The 20,288-nt window shown below is 38.0% G+C and overlaps 1 protein-coding gene and 1 pseudogene across 3 annotated transcripts in view; one reads left to right on the top strand and one right to left on the bottom strand.

The window, feature by feature from the left end:
• Nucleotides 1-20,288, top strand: part of Plcl2 (phospholipase C like 2) — a 232,341-nt gene that overhangs the window by 160,331 nt on the left and 51,722 nt on the right. The window lies entirely within an intron of this gene.
• LOC109686453 (phosducin-like protein 3 pseudogene) lies at nt 6,242-7,666 on the bottom strand (annotated as a pseudogene).

Below are 20,288 nucleotides of genomic sequence, written 5' to 3'. Positions count from 1 at the left end.
TACATACAGATCATTATTGTTCCACATAGATTTGTTTGTAAATACAGTGAGTCACTCTGTGTTTGTGGACATCTACTTTATAGATGTGCAATCGCATTTTAAAAGACAACTCAAAGGAATGAAATAATTTAAATGGTGTCTGTTTCATAAGGATGAAGCTATTGAAATAACCAGTTTATATAACAAATCATATATTTCAGAATTGTTTTTGAATAAATATAATTGTTGACAAGTACTTGGACCATCTTCTAGCATCTTTTCCTGGGCAGTAGGGTATACTAATTTCTGACCTTTTTCCTGTCTATGTCGCTAGTCATGACCTAGAAAAAAATTTAAAGATATTTTTCCACAGCTTTTTGAATAATAAGGGAATAATTTTTCTCCACAGCCAGATATATTCCTATAAATAACATTTGACACTTTAGTTAAAAAAAAAAGCTATGAAGCTCATATTTTGTTGATGTTATATTTGACCTGAGTTTATAAGAGAAACAAAATTCATCATGGCCCATGGGTTCCTTATTTCTTGATTTCACATCTTGAGAAGACGTGCCCTCACGCTCACCAAACCCCCCAAAGCCACATGCTGGGATTCCCCTTTGTGCACTGCCTGCTGACTAGTGGGGACTGCAGGAGTGTCACTGAAGTTCTGTTTTAATAGCACCCATTTCTTAATTCTTTTCACCTGAGTTCCCCCATATTGCTATGAAGTAACAAATGCCACCCCCACTAAAATAACCACCTTCAATACCAGAAAACTGATTTTACTACCAGATGGATTTATCAGAAACAAAACTAGCGCTTAGTAATGGTTTTAAAGTCATTTCTAACTTAAATAGAGCATTTTAAATTCGGAACCATAAGAACATTACTCTCACAGTAAACTGAGTGGGTGGACAATATTATGCATTGAGAGTTAAGTTGAACTCAAAAATAACACATTAGGTAGTTTAAAACATTTATTTCCCTACCACATTAGTGTTGACCAAGTCTTTAAGACTAAATATTATACACATACACATACACATAATATTGAGCTTTTGTGCAGGATATCCTTCATCTACTTATAGAAATCCTTAACTCAACTATTTTCTTAGAAATTAACATGATCTTTCTAGTTTCCTTTATAATTATTACACTCCGACACTGTTAAGAGGTCAAATGGAGTTATACCTCATTTATGTTATTGAATGGCATGAAATACTTTTTTAACTTTTAAGTCATTTATCTTATGCCTAAAAAATTACATAAATTCTAATCTTATAAGTGGAAATGGTTATTTATTTAGGTCCATGTAACTGGAATGGTACCCACTAATTTTTAGGTAATTCCCCAAAACTAAGCTCTATCTTTATTGTATATTAGAATTCTCCATAACCAAGATTTTCATTTGCCTACATATATCATATGCTTGTCCTTTAAAAATATGAGCAGAAAAGTCCTTAGGGCTGGAAGCATGGCTTCAGTAGTAAAGTACCTACCCTGCCCTAATAAGCACTGAGCTCAAGCCCCAGTATACCATAAGTTTTTAAAAAATACTGACTGTATTTTTCACGTTGTTTTCTAAAATGTGTATATAGCATATTAACCTATATTGTCTTGAGTAGTTTTTGTTAAATATTACCAAATGATGACATTTTAGAGTAGAAGTTGGAAAATCCTGTTTTTCTATGGTCTGCAAACTAAATTGTGTGCACATTTTTAAATGACTTAAAAAGTATTTCACAACATGAAAATTCTGTGAAATTTAAATTCCAGCATCCATAAAAAAAGTTTTGTTGGAATATAACCACATCCATTAAATTTTATCAATGACTGCTTTCTTACTATAGTAGCAGAGTAGAGTATCTGCAGCAGAAATTAAGCTTAAGCTTAGAGCTTAAAATATTTACTGTCTGGCCCTTTGAGACAAAAATGCCAGCACATCAAAAAGAGGATCTAGAAAAAGTCCCTGGGGAATTTTGATGCATTGGTTTCCAAATCTTCCTTTGCTAGCTTAAATTATGGTTTTTCTTTCTTTCCTTCTTTTTTTAATGTATGCATTGCATTGTGAATGTTGATGCAAAAGAACATGATCCTATTGCTGACCCAGTAGGAGGGTGTGCTGGTTGCCTGAGTCCTCTTCTCCTGGAGAAAGTAGGGAGCCCTAATTGTTAGGATCAGAAACCTGAGCAAAGAAGAGATGAAAAGCAGAAGAGAAATATCAGTGACACTTGGCTTTGATTATCATAGTGTCCATGAGGCAAGCACGCTATTTCAGTAGAAAATGGTAACAGTAGAGTTTCATGTTTTAGTTCAGTAACACTCATAACTAATTGAACTTCTCATGTATTTGCTAATATTTATAATTGTTGTGCTGCTTGGTAATGAAGCATTAAAAAAGAGCCTTCCAAAGAACTGAGTTGAAGCTGTGTTCTTTTTCTTAGTCGAATCAAGCATTTCTTGGGGTGTGGTGGAGTGGTGAAGAGTTGGGTAGAGAAAGGGGAATTGGGTGGAGTTGGTAAACTACTCTGTAGTGTCTCTGAAAACCCCCAGTTTCCTTTCACCGCCCTTTAGGCAGGGAGGAGGCTTTCTCTCAAGTGATTTAATCCATGCTTTCCTCATGGCTGTAAAGCTGTCTGGTAAAGAAAGGGACCATAAAGAGTGCTGCAGGGGGAGAGCAATCCTGTGAAGTTCTCTTACCAGGAGGACTAAGGATGCTCTGAGGCTCCTTGTGGATTTCTATACCCTGCAATTGTTTATGCCCTTCATTGCCCTCTTAGTTTCTGAAGTACCTCTTCCCCCAATCTGAGCTCCAGAATGTCAGGACCCACATGATACCCGCTCACTGTTTTCTCAGCACTGACAGCAGACACAAAAAATATATTTGCGATAAATGAATGAAAATGACCTTGATCTCAAGGACCCAGTGGGCTTCCTACCTTCCAACTGTCTTCCATGTGTGCCTACACTTCCCCAACGCTTGATTTTGATGTATATGCACACAAAAAATCACTTGGCAGGATGAGGTTTGGAGGCTGGTGAGGGGATAGGGGCACTGCTCTTTCAGTTTGAGTACTCAGTGGTAGACTCATGTTCTGGAGAGGTGCTCAGGGCTGTTACAGGAGGAGAAGGATGCCTAAGCTGCTCAGACAACAGGAGGGAGGGAGGAAGGCAGGCATGGGCATCCTGGCTCCTGGATACCTATGTTCAGACTTAGTGAAGCTGCCCTGAACAGTGGAACAGCCCTCATGTGTGTATACTGTTATGATTTTCCAAGTGTGCTCATAAGCAGATTTTTGCATGAACTAATGATCAGAGACTGTGGACTGCAGTGATTTTACCATGTGGACTGTGGGTAGAAAAATAGAGGAAAGTCTCAGGTAGGCATAGGCTCCTGTCCCCCGGGTGTAGCACCACAGTACTGGCCCTGGTTGGTGAGCCATATAGCACTCCTGAACTTCTGGGTAAGGAGGCCTTGACTCAGCTCCAACCTCACCTAGGGAGAGCCTTGTCTACCCCCATCTCACATGCCACTGGGAGCTGCCCCTAGTGCGTTTTGCAATGGACACATCTAATAAATACAACAAGGAATTCACATACCACCCAGATAGATGTACATGGCATCTGAACAACATGCTGCACAAGATTGTTTTTATATAAGGCATACAGGTATCTTTAGAAATTAAAGGGTGAAGGAGAAACCCTCTGGGTGCCCTAGGAAATAGATGGGTGATTATGTTTTGTTTTATGGGTGGTGAGTGGGGAGTAACAAAGAATACAAGCCCTAGTAATGAGGCATTCCCCACTTAGTGCTTATTTCTGAGACTGTGGGGAAAGCCCATTTCTTTATCTATAAAATGGGCTTCAAGTCTCACCTCAAAGGACTGTAAAAGTACATGTAAATAGCCAGGGCAAAGGAATCTTGAGTAAATGGTAGTCATCGTCATTGGCATTATTGGTTTTTCCAAGGCTAGATATGGCAGCCCTTAAAGCTTTAAGACCTGTAGGAATGCATATTTTAATGTGAGCCCAGACTCCAGAGCAGCAGTCAGTGACTCCATTTCATAAGGGATGTTTAAAGTTCAAAGTGAAAAGCAGAAGGTAGGTCTTCCCACCACTCACTAGGCAGTAGTCTCTATTCAGAAAAGGGAAGACGCTGGAACACGTGAGTTCTGTGGTCAGTACCAGGAAGAGTGCCTGTGTTTATATAGTAACTACTCCCCAGCTGCTCAAATGCGGTCTCAGTCCTGTCTTCGTCCTGCTTAGGGACACTGTGGAGATTCTGCTGTGCTCAAAAGTATTGCTTTTCATCACAGATAAGTCTCCAATTGCATTTTTTCTCTTAACATCTATACTTGGTTATCACAGACCTGACAGAAATTGACGATACTTTACAAAAAGACTATGACTGAATTACCTTCTGTTAATTAGGAGCTTCTAAATCACCTTGACCCCATGGAGAAAAGACTTGATATAAATAGACAGCAATAACAGTGGTACGCTGTTTAATTGTATCTTCCAAAATTTGATTAATGTAATAATAATAGTTTTAAACAACTGTGTCAGAACTCTAAATGGTCCTCAGTGACTTGAAAGAGTTAATGTGGCATCCAGAAGTTCCTAACTGCTCTCCCAAAGTAGCTTGCTCTCTGAATAATTGGGTTTAACTAGCTCAAGTTCCCCATTATTCTTGCAGGAAGGATTCAGGTCAGGTTTTGAACCATTCTCACCAGTTCTTTGGAGACACTCCTCTCCATATAAGATATAACCTCTGAACTCATTCTCTCTAAAAATCCAAGACCAGAAGTTGGCACAGAAGGGTTTGACCTTTCTTTCCTTCTTCCCCAGCATGCACTTGAGGCAGAAGTTTGTGGAGACGACATTCTCACAGGACCATACCTGGCTGCCCCACAAGCCCTGCCAACCATGCTTTCCATGTTGCTAACCCCCTACATTGACCCAGTTCCCTTTCTCTCCTCGTGACCATAGAGGACATGTGAGCACAGTGTATACTTAAATTTCGTGCCATCTGGGATAGTATGAGGATATCTTGTAAACACATCATTATTACAGTTTAGAAAAGCAGAGAATGTTGGGTAGTGTTAAGAGGCTGACATGACCAAAGGCCCAGGAGAGGATGAGGTTTGTGTGTGTACATCCTTGAGGTAAACATGGTGTAAAACAATTCCCCATGCACTGTGGACTGTTTACTGTGGGAATATTGCACAAGGCCTACCACAGTAATGATGTACAAAATGATATTTTGCACACCGAGTTCTTCTCTAACAAAACATCTGGTCACACAAGGTTAATCATAAAATAGAGGAAGAAGAGAATCATGATTTAAGTGCACATGAGGTTGCTGTACAGATGTTCTCCATATAGAAAGCACAGCATGGTGAAGCACTACATGAACTGGTAGAAACTTTATAGCTTTTCTGGGTATTATAATTGCAGTGTAGCTCCTTTTCAGAGTAGTTTAAGTTCTCTTTTGTTGCTCAAATTTCAACATTTTTGGTTTTCCCTATGAATATCATATTGCACAGAAGTAGAAACAGTACAAGATCATATTCAAAATTCTCTCCATTTTTTGAAATTCTGCTTATTTCCTGAAATAAGATTAAATAATGCATAGTTCTTACCTTAAAGTTTGAGTTAAAACTAAACTAAAATTTGGCCAGGCATGATGGCTCAAGTCTGTAATGCTAAGCTACTCAGGAGGCAGAAATTGGGAGGATTGTTATTTGAGGCCAACCTGGACAAAACAAATTTGCAAGACCACATCTCAACCAATGGCTGGGCACCAAGGTATATACCTGTCATTCCAACTACACAGAGAAGCAAAGTAGAAGAAACATGGTCCAGGCTGGCCTAGGTTTTTGAGATGCTATCTCAAAACTAACCAATGGAAAAATGGCTGGTGGGGTGGCTCAAGTGACAGAGTGCCTGCCTAGCAAGTGTGAGGGCCTGAGTACTCCATTCAGTACCCCAAAAGTCCAGATATTGCAAAAAATAGGCAACAGTTTGTCATGGGATAGCCATCTAAAGTCTACACGCTGACTTTAGAATTAATCTTTCAGTAGAATTGAAAACACTGCCTTTTCCAGAGCCCTTTTCAGTTTTCCTCAAGCAATTTTATACAGTGGAGGTTTGCCAGGCTCTGATCTATTTAAATATGTTTGGGACCACATAGAAATTTCAAGTAATGTCAAATCCCAGTTAGACTAGAAGTAGGAGTGAATTCTTTTTTTTTTTTTGATACATTTATTTATTGATGTACTGGGATATAATTTGCTTATTGTGGGTACTTAAGTCTTACTTATTTCCCCCAAAGAATTTACTGTGACCTTTTACAATCATCCAGATTAGCTGGTTTCTCAACAGTGCGAGATAAACATTATTTTAACTAGAAAAATTAACCAGAGAAATATGGCAGTAAATTGAAATCTGTCAGTTACTGCTAAAAACAGTGCTATCAAAAATTTGTTCATTTCTTCTAAATAGGATAAATACTAAGTTTTTTTTCTCTAGAGATCATTTTTACATATTTTCTGTTGCTAGCTTGATGGACTAAACAGTGAAATTAATAAGCTTAGCTTGCAGTTCTCACTGTATAATTTATTCACATAATTTTAAAAAGTCCATATTCCTTTCTATGTATAGTTATGTCAAAAAATAGAGAATACTTTAATGACTTCTTAAAATATGTGGGAAAGCAGATATTTGATAGCCCATTTGAATTTTTTTTAAAGAAATGTTATTAGAGTTCCTAGAAATTTAATAGAATTTCCACTAATAATTATTTCTCAAATATAAAATATTTAGAACATAATTGTAGAAAGGTTAAAAAACAAAACACAGGTGGTATGTCGCATCAAGAAAGTTCCAAGTTACAGCGCCGCAGCCTTAGTCAGAATCGCTGTCCCTCCTCGTGGGGACAGAGTCCCACACCAAGGACAGCAGCTTGTCTCCAATGGGCTTTCTTAGGGTTCTCCTCCAGGTCTGTCTTGACTGCTCCGGACTCAGACAGCTTCCATTCCAACTCATCTCTTGTCAGGTTCATACCACCAAACACCAGAGGACCAATGAATTGAGCCTTGATATCACCTCCAAGGTCAACGAATATTGTGGGCAGATTCCTATCAGGATAATTGGGAATGCAGGTTGTTGAAATGGCTTTGACAAATTTGACATCTGGAAACTTCCTGGCAAGTCCACTGAGGTGCTGATTTATCAGAGCACACAAGGGAATACCTTGTTTGTAAAGGTGCAAGACTACCCACAAGCCCTCACTGGCTTTAGTAACTTCTTGGACATAATCCTTTCCTAAGATCTCCAAAACTTCTCCAAATTTATTTTTCAGCTGAGTTGCTTTCCACTCAGCCAGTCTTCGCTGCCTGTACATTTCAATAGCCCGTTCATCCTCCTAATTGAACTCATCTTCATTTTCCTCCAGCTCTTCCAAAGTCATGTCTTCATATGTTTTCACCACTGACTGCTGGAGGATTCGCTGCTCCTCCTCTTCCTCCTCCTTTTCCCACTCATTCAGACTGTCCTTCGAGGGCAGGATGCCTTTTTTACTTAAGATGTCATTCCACTCTGTGTCTGCATTGGGGTCCTGCATCTTGTCTCTAGTAGTCTGCTCAGGCCAACACCGCCACAGCTACCCCACCTCTCAGTTCTCCTCCGCTTCGGAGTGAATTCTTTTTAAGTCAAAGTTTGGTTGTGACTATAGTTTATTCAGTTGCTTGCATAAAGTAAAATTTTCTCATCTAACAGTGTTTTAAGTTCCCTTGTTCCACTTCTGTGTCTGTTGCCATTGTTGTTATTATTACTATTATTCCTCTCAAAGTGCATTTCCCCCCAGTTTCCTCTTTGTGCTCTTTTCCCTTATCTCTACTCCTTTCTCCTCTAACAAATGTGTGTTTCTAAGGACTTCTAGTGGCTAATTCTGGAAGTGACTCTCAGAAAGTCCCACAAGTATAAACACTTGGTCTACCGAATGTATACCAGTAACCACAGCAACTGGTGGGAAGTGGTAATGTAGGGCCATAAATCAGTTGTTTTGACTACATGCAACTAAGTTATTTTCATGAATTTTTTTGCTGAATCCAAGTGGTTATTTGAGTAAGAAGAGCCTATAATACACTGTGTAACTTAAGCATATGCCTTCATCTTATATTTACTTGGTTATTCAGTTGAGAGACTGCACTTCAACCATGATTTGTTATAAGAACTTTAGTAAATATCACAATGTTCCCCAATACAACAATAACATGATAATAAAAAAAACAGACGGCACTTGAGCTTTCATCTGTGAAATGTACTCCAAAGTTTGTGATTATAGTTACATACTAATTCAGAGGGAGAAATGATAGTCACTAATTATGGTAGAGGAGGCTTTTGACAGTGAATATTCAGCTAGGTAAGATGAAATGTCAATTTACAGGATTTTATGTGAAATTTGATAAATAAGAGGTTCAGGCTATGCTAGTGTAGATAAAACTAATGAGAGAGCCATGTTTGATCCCCAAGGACCACCTAAGCTCTGACATGAACTTTGTGAAAAGTCAGAGAATTTTTGGCTTTCTGAGTTGGAACTCTGGGTCACTCTAACTCTCTATCTAGTCCAGATAGAATCATTTCTCTGGCAAGAAATGATTGTTAAATACTTGAATACAGCATTAATACAGGCTTATGCAATGCCAGATCCAAGCATTGGTTGAATGATAGAAAATGAGTTTAACTTACACTTCATAATGAAATTCCATAGGATAATTTTGTAAAAAAATTACGAAAAGATTTTGAAAACATTTTTATTAGCATATTTTATTTGTACAGAGGGGTTTTATTGTGATATTTCCATGCATGTATATAATATACTCCAATCAAATTCACCCCCTCTGTTCATCCCCCTTATCCCTCTACCCCCTCATTCTGAAAACAATTTCAACAGATTTCATTGTTTAATTTTCATACATGTATATAAGGTACTTGGACCACTTTCACTCCCTCCTTCATGCTCTCATTTAGTACCCCCACCATGGTACCCACACCCAAACAGAACCTGTTTTACATTTTCGTCATTCTTTTCTTTTTTGCGATACTGGGGCTTGAACTCAGGGCCTACACCTTGAGCCACTCCACCAGCTGTTTTTTTGAGGTAGGGTCTCAGGAACTATTTGCCTGGGCTGGCTTCAAACCATAATCCTCCTCATCTCTGCCTCCTGAGTAGCTAGGATTTCAGGCATGAGCCACCCGTGCCCTGCTCCGTCACTCATTTTTAAGGAGTGAATTCCACATATGAGAGAGAACATGTGGTATTTGTTTTTGTCAGTCTGGCTTATTTCACTTAACATGATGGTCTGTAGTTTCATCCGTTTTCCTGAAAATGGCATAATTTCTTCTTTATGGCTGAATAATACTCGTGTGTGTGTGTGTGTGTGTGTGTGTGTGTGTGTGTGTGTGTGTGAATGCATACATTCTCTTTATCCATTCATTGATTGATGGGCACCTAAGCTGATTCCATAGTTTGGCTATTATGAATAATGCTGCCATAAAGATGGGTGTCCAGGTATCACTATATGTTAACTTACAGTCCTTTGGATATATGCTCAAGAGTGGTATAGAAGGATCATGTTCTACCTTTAGTTTTTTTGTTTTGTTTTGTTTTTAAGGAAACTCCATACTGATTTCTATAGTGGCTGCATCAATTAATGTTCCCACCAACAGTGAATAAGGGTCTCTTTTCCCCCACATCCTAGCCAGTGTTTATTGTTCTTTTCTTGATGACAGCCATTCTGATTAGAGTGAGATAGAATCTCAGTGATGTTTTGATTGCATTCTTTTATGGCTAAGGATATTGAACATTTCTTCATATATTTATAAAACTGTACTTCTTTAGAAAACTATTCAATTCATTTGCCCATTTATTTATTCTTTTGGTGTTTAAATTATGGAGCTCTTTATGTATTTTGAATATTAATCCTTTATCCAGTGAATAACAAGCAAATATTTTTCTCCCATTCTATAGGTTTTCTTTTAATACTTGTAACTGTTTCCTTGACTGCATAGCTTTTTAATTTGATGCAATCCCATTTTTCAATTCTTGTTCTTATTATCTAAGCAATTAGGGTTCTATTTAGAAAAGTGTTGCCTACATCTATATCTTCAAGAGTTTCCCTATGTTTTCCTCTATGAGTTTCAAAGTTTCTGATCTCCCATTAAGAAGTTTGATCTATTTGGAATTGGTTTTTGTGCAAGGTGAGACATAGGAGTCTAGTTCAATCTTCTAAATGTGGATATCCAGCTTGACCAGCACCATTTGCCAAAGAGACTCTTTTCTCTAAGTTTTTAGTTCCTTTGTCAAAAATCAGATGGTCATAACTGTGTGGGCTAATTTCTGGAAGTTCTGTTCTATTCCATTGAGCTACATGTCTGTTTTTGTTCCAGTATCATGCTGTTTTGTTACTGTAGCTCTGTACTATAATTTAAAGTCAAGTATTGTGATACTTCAAACATTGTCTTTTTGCTCAGGATTGCTTTGGGTATTTGGGGTCATTTGTGTCTCCAAATGAATTTTAGGATTGATTTTCCTATTTATGTGAAGATAAGCCTTTGGAATTTTGATTGCATTGAATGTGTAGATTGCTTTTGATAATATAGCCATTTTTATAATATTAATTCTGCTGATCCATGAACATAAGAGGTCTTTCCATCTTCTAGTGTCTTCAATTTTTTTCTTCAGTGTTTTGTACTTGTCATTGTAGAGGTCTTTCACCTACTTATTTAGTTTTATTTGTAAGTATTTTTTATTTTTTTGAAGCAATTGTGAATGTAATTGTTTTTCTGATTTTTTTAAATGTTGATTTTGTATCTTTCAACTTTGCCAAAAGTGTTTATTGGATCTAAGAATTTTCTGATGAAGTCTTCAAGGTCCTTTAAGTATAGAATCATATCATCTGCAAATGGGAGTAATTTGACTTCTTCCTTTACTATTTGTATCTCTTTTATTTCTTTCTCCTGTCTTATTTCTCTGGCTAAGAATTCTAGCACTATATTGAATAACAGTGCAGGGAGTATACATCCTTGTCTCATTCTTGACTTTAGAGAAAATGGTTTTGGTCTTTCCCCATTTAGGATGATACTGGCAATAGGTTTATCCTATGTAGTCTTCACTAAATTGAGGTTATGTTCCTTCTATCTAAGTTTCTTAAAGGCTGTTGTAATGAAGGGATGTTGAAGTTTGTCAGTTTTTTCCTGTATCTATTGAGATGATCATGTAATTTTTATCTTTTATACTATTTCTATTCTGTATTAAATTAATTGATTTGTGAGTGGTGAACCATCCTTGCATCCCTGGAATGAAATGAACTAGACCATGGTATATGATCTTTTTAATGTGTTATTGAATTTGGTTTGTGAATATTTTTTTGAGGATTGTCAGAAACAATTGTTTCTTATTTTTTAGTGCAGTCCACCAGTCTGAGTCTTTTGATTAGAGAATCAAGACCATTGTCAGAGTTATTATTGAAAAATATGTATTAATTACTAACTTTTTGTTGCTTTTGTAGCATTCCATTCTTCCCTACACCTCATTTGCTTATCTACTTGTCTGGTAGAATTTATTATTTCCCATATTTTCATCATTGTGTGTATCTTCCTCTTCTGTGTATAGAATTCTTTTGAGTATTTTCTGTAGTGTTGTTTTAGTGGTCACAAATTGCTTTAGTTTATATCACAGAAAGGTTTATTTTCTCTTCAGTTATTAATGATAGCTTTGTTGGATATAGTAATCTAAGTTGGCAGCAGTTATTTTCTTTCAGAGCTTGAAATATATTATTCCATGCCCTCCTTTCCTTTAATGTTTCTGTTAAGAAATCTGCTGTTATTTTGACAGATCTGCCTTTATAGGTGACTTGGCTCTTCCCCATTGCAGCTTTCAATATTGTTTCTTACACTTATTGTTGCAACAATAATATGAGGTTGTCTTGTCTGTTGGAGTCCTAAAAGCCTCTTGTACTTGCATGGTCACTACTATCTCAAGATTTAGAAATTTTCTGGTACTATTTTTTTGAATATGATTCCTGTGCCTTTAGGTTGCACCTCTTCTTCTGTGCCCATGATTCATAGATTTTGTTTTTGTTTTAATTTGGCAGTTCTGGGATTTGAACTCAGGGCCTTGCACTTGCTAGGCAGGCACTATACCACTTCAGCCACTCCCACAGTCCAAGGGTTTGGTGTTTTAATGGAGTCCCAGAGTTCTTGCATATTTCCTTTGTACTTCATTAGTTTTTCTTTATTTTCATCTGATTTTTCTATTACATCAAGAAAAGCCCTGATTCTGTCTTCCATTTGACCCAATCTACAGGAAAGGCTTTCAACTGAATTTTTATTTGACTTATAGAGCTTTTCATTTCCAGAACTTCCACTGAATATTTTTCAGAATTTTTATATCTTTTCAAATTCCCCTTTCATATATTACATTGTATTCCTTACTTCATTTAGCGGCTTATTTTTATCCTATTTGAATTCATTTATTTGTTGTATCCTCTTTGCTTTAATTCAGCTGTTTATTTGTATTCTCTTTGATTTCATTGAGGTGATTAAACATATTCTTTCACTTTGATCATTCTTATCATCATTCCTGAGTTCAATATTTGACATTGCATCTACTTCACTGTTATTCAGCTCTTTTGTTATGTGATCATTGGCTTTTTGAGGTGTCATGTTGCCTTGTTGTTTCATATATCTTGTGTTCCTCTATTGGGATTTGCTCATCTGAAGTTAAGCCATTGGTTGGAAAATGTAATCACCTAAAGTCTTTCAGTTGAATTATTCTGTATGTTCTGACAGGACTGGGTAGTGACAGGGTTAATGTGCCATTTCTCACCACTGACCTGGGTACATAACTCAGTAATAACAAATTCACCATTTTCATACCAAACTCAATATTTACATGAAATAAAAAAGCATTGGCAGCATCAATATCATCAATCAAATTATATATGAAAGGGAATTGCGTTCTCACTCAGTACAGTAGGGAGTTAGATAAATACTTATTCTGTGTAGGAGTTAAAAAATTAAGTAGTAAAAATAAGGGGAGGGGGCAAAAATAAGGAAGAAGGAAGATAGGAAGAAGATGGGTTATGTGTGTGTTGGAAGTAAACAATATAATAGTATGCAGGCATATAGTTCAATTACTGTGGAAAATGATTATTGTGTCAGAGATTGCAAAGAGATAAAAAGGTAAAGAATAATAAAAAGGAAGTAGAAGAAACCATAAATAGAAAAATTTGTAAGAGAGAAAATAAAAAGTAAAAACATCAATATTTCCTCCTTACTGAGAAGAGTGTTTGCCTACTGGACTCTATAAGTATTGTGGATGCTTTCTCCAATCAATGGACCTCAGCCTCTGTCTGCATTTCTCCTGTTGTGTTTGCTTATAAATCCCCTCTTGGCCCTGGATTGTCTGAATGTAACCCAGGTGTGGTGTTCCATGCCCAGTTAAGGCTGTGGGCCAGGAACAGCTGTTATGGAGTAGCAGCAACTCCCAGAAATTAGGCTCCTCTATAAGGGTTCTGGTAGGGATAGGGCAATTTTTGAATATGTAAAGTAGCTGTTGTGAGTAGATGGAGGGGTTTCTGAGCACAGCTAGTGGGTCAGGGAGCACTCTGCTAAGTATGCCCATTCTTGAAGCCCACATCTTGCCTTGACCTTAACACAGCTTGTCCACAGTGAACTTTTCCCTTTCCTACGTAGATCACCAGTTTAATGTTTCATTTACAAAGTGAAGGGCAAATAGCTCTTGCCCTTTGTAGCTATACAAAAATCCACTGGATTTGGTGGTGCATTTTGGACTGTAGCCAGCTGGCTTGCTTGCCCTCATTCCCACCCTTTGTCTTGGGCCAGAGACCCAGTTGCCTAGTGCCTTTACTCAGCCACCACACTAGGGACATGTATACATGTCTTTGGTTACCTGTGGGCTTGTGTTTATGTATACCACTGGGTTGGGTGGTGTTCTTAGAGATGTACCTCATTTAAGATGTCCTCAGAGCTTCCTCATTCCTGTGCCCACCTTTTCCCCTGAGCAGAGGGATACAGTTGCTGGTTGTTTTCTATACAGTGACTGGGGCTAGGCTTACTGGCTTGTGCTTAGACCTCTATGCAGTTATTTGGTTTTCAGGGTAGCATGTGTAAGTGACTCTTGCCAGAAACAAAACAGAAAACTAGACTGGAATGGTCAAGGGATGGAGCAAATCCAGTCCTACTCCCACAACAAAGTTCTGGACTCCACCTGAATAAGGTTCTCTCTTTGTTTCTTTTATGGATCCAAAGTTTGGTGTTTTTAATTTTCTCCAGCCACTATCTGTCTAGTCTTACTGGTACCCTTCCTTTGTTTACTAGAATGCCCACTTTTCCTTGTAGCCATGTAACTGAGGTTTTATGTCTGGGTCCTGGAGACACAGGAATGTGGTATGTATCTGCAATCTACTATCGTCTCTAGTCTCAGAAAGATTTTGAAGTATTCTGCCTCTGCAGTCGTACTGGGATTACACTTGCTTTGAAAATGTATTTTTGTTTAAATGCACTTGATTTAGGGAACACTTTGAGCATAACTTGAATTTCACATTAACTTGTGCACAGTTTTGTCCATAAGAAGCACTTGATCAACCACAGAACTGGGCCTACATGAACTGAACATACCATACATCCGAGTTAACTCGGTTCACTGAGCATGTTATGAGCTATGTCCACCTGCATCTGGCATTACTACTTTCCCTTAGATTTCAGAGTGCCCGCCTTGCACAACTTCACAGTAACGTGTAAGCACAAGCTGTGACCTCCTCATGTCCACTTCCACAGCGACCCTCAGGTCTTTTTCAAGGTTTGGTACCACATTTATTGCAGTATTTTTCATTTTTTAACCATTTAACATACACAACTGTGGTACTGCTTTTTATATGTCACTTCAAAATTATTGAGTGTTTTGCTGTTAACCCTATTTTCCTCATAAGCCCTCTTACTACACAATTTTGTATAGTGCAGTAATTTTTAGGAATTATTACACAAGTGGTGGTACTGCAATTATACTCTCCACAATTACCCAAGATCACCAAATGACCAAATCTAGAGCTCCCAGTACTCTGAACTCACCCTCCTTGTGGAAACTCTCCTGGTTAATCTGTGACTGTTTAATATCCTTGCTCTCTTTGCTCCTCTGATCACTCCTGCGTCTCTCATACTTGGTGTTCCTCTCTCTGCTTGTTATTCAGGTGATTCTAGAGCATCACTGTGATGCTCATTTATCTTTAAAATTCCTCCCTTGGAAATACATTCTTTCATCCCAGCTATTACCAGTGTGCAGAAAATTCCCAATTTTCTAAATGTCACAGCCAAGCTTTACACAACTTCTGGTTGCTGCTGGAGACTCTCACAAGACATTCTTGCCTGTTACAACCACCAGCTCGACTTTGCTAAAGTGCAAGTTCACATCCTAAATGAGTTAACACATTTAAAAGTGCTTTACAACTGTAGGCTGTGTTATGATCTCTCTTACCCTAAACAGTTCACCCTCTCTGTCATCTTTGGCTGTTCTGTACCCGCAGCAGATGAGTTCTAGAAGTTTACTCTGTCCTTCTTGCATAATCTCTTCATTTTGTCCCTTCTTTCTCAGCATGGCTTATCAGTGGCCTCCCCTGCTTCCTGTCCCCACTACCAGGCTCCCTGTACCTCATCACTTTCTTCATACTAATTATTTGTGGTTCTAAAATTCTTTATGAAGGTCTTTTATGAAGTTCACACCCCATAGTGTAGAATTCTGCATTTTATTCATTCTGGTCCTTCATTCCTTTTCTGTCCACATCTCCCTGCTTTCCTCTTCGCATGAATTAAAGCATCCAGGTAACTGAAAGATATTTTACATTGTTTTAAATCCTGCTCTAACAGAGTTCTATGTGTGGGAGTACCCAACTATGCTCCTTTCTATGTTTGTCAGCGGGTCACGTAAATCTTTAGGTTCTTTCTGTAGTTTTATAATAGATTTTTTCCTATTATTTTCTATAATTTGCATAGTGAAAACTGTGGTAGTGGAAGTGAAATCTCAAGAGGAAACCAGGACAAATTACTCTGGAAATGGTTTATTATTTAGAAAGTGTTCTCATAGCAACCCTGCCGGAAGAGATGATGACCACAGCTCTTAGTGACATGGGGAACCTCAGCCCCTTGCAGGAGGCGAGCTCTCTGCCCTCTCCCACATAGCCAGATGTGGCCACAGTCCTCTACTGGTGTGGGATTGCAAAGACACCCCACCTCCCAACGGAGATAAGCCTTTTGTAACCCAATTCAAATACATATCTTTTAAGTTATGTTCAAATTAAAAACTATGCTCCATTTTCTAACAATAACTTTATAAATGGTGCTGCTTCCATTAGTTCAAATTTGTGACAATTTGCTATTCTTAAAGCTTTAGTGAAAGAAAATTTTACCTCTGAATTTTAGTTTAGAAGTCTCATATCCCAGTGTTCCTGCATTTGATTCTAAAATTCTTCAGCCACAAAGTAATAAATTATATACAGTGTTAAAAAGAAAAACATATAGTTTCTTTCAAGAGCACAGGAAAAGAAACAAAACACCAATGCCTGAGAGGATGGTGCTTTTATTTTCTGTCCCATTGACATGCTCATGAACTGATTTGCTTCCCAGAACTGCGCAGTTCGAGACTATCTACCAGTGGCACTGAGCTTCAAAAGCTGTCTCAGTCCATTTGTGCTGCTGCAGTGGAATACCACAAACTGGGTAATATATAAAATCTGAAATTTATTTTCTCACAGTTCTTGAAACTGGAAAGTCCAAGATCAAGGGCCTTATTTCCATGTCAAAACATGGGGGAAGGGCATGAATACCACATGAAGCATTTTTTTGTAAGGGGCTTAATCCCATTAATGGGAAGATCCCTCATGATTGAATCACCTCTTAAAGACCCCACTTCTCAATACCATCACATTGACAACACCTGAATTTTGGAGCGAACACATTCAAACCATAGCAGAGACTGTTATTCAGACAATTCTGAGTAGAAGTAAAATACTCCTTTGGATTGAATTAGTTCCTGTCTTCTGAAGACTTTGTGTTTAACTCATGTTTAGTTTCATTCCTTATCCCCGGAGTCCTGAGGCAAGTACCCCTTTGGTCCAGTCTCCCCAGAGTCTTTCCTGAGCCTGGTGGTGCCCAAAGCCACATGTGTCAAGTGGCTAGCATGGATCTCCAGGGTGGCTGCAGCAGTCCTGGGGCATTCAGTGGGGAAGACCAGGTACACTTTGTCACTGACATGTTTGAAAATCATGATCTGTGTCAAATAACCACGGAATCCATGCAAAGAACAAAACTGTCTTCCTATCTAGTTCCAGTTCCTCTCCAACTTTGCAGCCTCACTAGCAATAGCTACAATAGAAGTAGCTCTGGTATCTGTGTTAAGTTCAGGAACAGACAGAGGAAAGTGTTAAGAAGTGGGAATTTTGTATCTGAAACCAAGTTTAAAACAAGACAGAAAGACAAAAGTCTAGAACCCAGAAGACGTTCTCACCAAAACTTCTTTACTCAAGAACTAAAATTGCTGGGCACCAGTGGCTCACACCTGTAATCCTAGTGACTCAGGAGGCAGATATCAGGCAGATTGCAGTTCAAAGCCAGAGAGACCCTATTTTGAAAACACCCATCACAAAATAAGGACTGTTGGAGTGGCTCAAGGTGTAGGGCCCAAGTTCAAGCCCTAGTACCATACATACACAACAAAAAAAGAACTAAAATTATTGGCAAACTGCTTTTGTAACTATTAATAAAATCTGTGTTCCTGACAAATGAAATTGTTTAAAATGAGACATAAAGGCTTTATATAAAAAAAAATTGTGTATTCTGAAAACAGAATTTTCCTAGTTCATAAGCAATTTTCAAAGCAGAAAATAAAGGAGCAGTCTATAAAAACCTAGTAATGTTTAATGTATTGATAGCATAATAGCATTTCCATCCCTATAGCTATAAACAAAGGCATTACCTTACATTAACATGGGGAGTTACTTTCAAAAAGTTACACTGTTATGACAGCCATTGCTGGTTTACTTCTAGCTTAATAAAATAAGATTTTAATCCTTATTTTGTCTTTAGTTAAAACTTTCTCTTTTCATCTGCTTAAATCCTGTATTAAAACCTTATATTGAAGTTGATCAAATTTATGAAATGGGTTTGCAGGCTATGTTAAATCCATAGACTTTTCTAATGCATTAGTTCCAGAAATTTAGTAGGTACTGGAAAACAAATCACTAATATAAAATCCATTAGCAAAAACAGCATAAAAGTATCTTGCTCTGAATATATAATATTGGTGTCCATATGTTGAGTTACTCCATCTGATTGCTGTGCCAAGACTTATACCTATGTGCTTAAAGGAGATCAGTGAAATTAATTCATTTGCATGAATGCAAATAATGCTTATAAAATCAGCCATTTTACTTGGTCTTGCATTCTGTTGACATATAAAGTACTATACACACAGAAAACAAAACAACTTAAAGGAACTTACCCTTTTGCTCATCTTTTGGTATTATTTCCAACATACCTACTTTTGTCTGATCTGAGATGTTTATTCTAGTAGATTCACATTAAATACAAATGATTTCTCTTTTGCAATAATGAATTGTTTGGGTTTTTTGTTTATTCATATGTGCATACAATGTTTGGGTCATTTCTCCCCCCCTACCCCCCACCTCCTCCATCTCCTCCCCTACCTCTTTGCTTCCAGGCAGAAACTGTTCTGCCCTTATCTCTAATTTTGTTGAAGAGAGTATAAACAATAATAAGGGCAAAGCATTTTTGCTAGTTGAGATAAGGATAGCTATACAGGGAGATTCCTAGCATTGCTTCCATGTACAAATGTGTTACATTCTAAGTTGATTCTTCTTTTTTTTTTTTCATTTTTCTTTTATTATTCATATGTGCATACAAGGCTTGGTTCATTTCTCCCCCCTGCCCCCACCCCCTCCCTTACCACCCACTCCACCCCCTCCCTCTCCCCCCTTCCAATACCCAGCAGAAACTATTTTGCCCTTATTTCTAATTTTGTTGTAGAGAGAGTATAAGCAATAATAGGAAGGAACAAGGGTTTTTGCTGGTTGAGATAAGGATAGCTATACAGGGCATTGACTCACATTGATTTCCTGTGCATGGGTGTTACCTTCTAGGTTAATTCTTTTTGATCTAACCTTTTCTCTAGTACCTGTTCCCCTTTTCCTATTGGCCTCAGTTGCTTTAAGGTATCTGCTTTAGTTTCTCTGCGTTAAGGGCAACAAATGCTAGCTAGTTTTTTAGGTGTCTTACCTATCCTCACCCCTCCCTTGTATGCTCTCGCTTTTATCATGTGCTCATAGTCCAATCCCCTTGTTGTGTTTGCCCTTGATCTAATGTCCACATATGAGGGAGAACATACGATTTTTGGTTTTTTGAGCCAGGCTAACCTCACTCAGAATGATGTTCTCCAATTCCATCCATTTACCAGCGAATGATAACATTTCGTTCTTCTTCATGGCTGCATAAAATTCCATTGTGTATAGATACCACATTTTCTTAATCCATTCGTCAGTGGTAGGGCATCTTGGCTGTTTCCATAGCTTGGCTATTGTGAATAGTGCCGCAATAAACATGGGTGTGCAGGTGCCTCTGGAGTATAAGTTGATTCTTCTTGATCTGACCTTTTCTCTATTTCCTGATCCCCTTCTCCTATTGGCCTCAGTCACTTTAAAGTTTCTGCATTAGTTCCTTTGCATTGAGGGCATCAAATGCTATCATGTTTTTTGGGTTTCTTACCTATCCTCATACCTCCCTTGTGTGCTCTCACCTTATCATGTGACCAAAGTCTAATCACATTGCTGTATTTGCCCTAGATCTAAAGTCTGCATATGAGAGAAAACATACAATTATTGGTCTTCTGAGCCTAGCTAACCTCTCTCAGAGTGATGCTCTCTAGTTCCGTCCATTTACTTGTGAATGATAAGATTTCATTCTTCTTCATGGCTGAGTAGAATTCCATTGTGTATAAATACCACATTTTCTTAATCCATTCGTCAGTAGTGGGGCATCTTGGCTGTTTCCATAACTTGGCTATTGTGAATAGTGCTGCAATAAGCATGGGTGTGCAAGTAATTGGTGTCACATTCTTTTGGGTATATCCCCAGGAGTGGGATTGCTGGATCATATGGCAGATCTATGTTTAGATCTTTAAGAAGCCTCCATATTTTTTTCCAGAGTGGTTACAC

Source organism: Castor canadensis, chromosome 10, assembly GCF_047511655.1.
Source record: "Castor canadensis chromosome 10, mCasCan1.hap1v2, whole genome shotgun sequence".
Classification (NCBI taxonomy): Eukaryota; Metazoa; Chordata; class Mammalia; order Rodentia; family Castoridae; genus Castor; species Castor canadensis.
The sequence above is the reverse complement of the archived record's forward strand: the minus strand, read 5'-3'. Positions and strand labels throughout refer to the sequence as shown.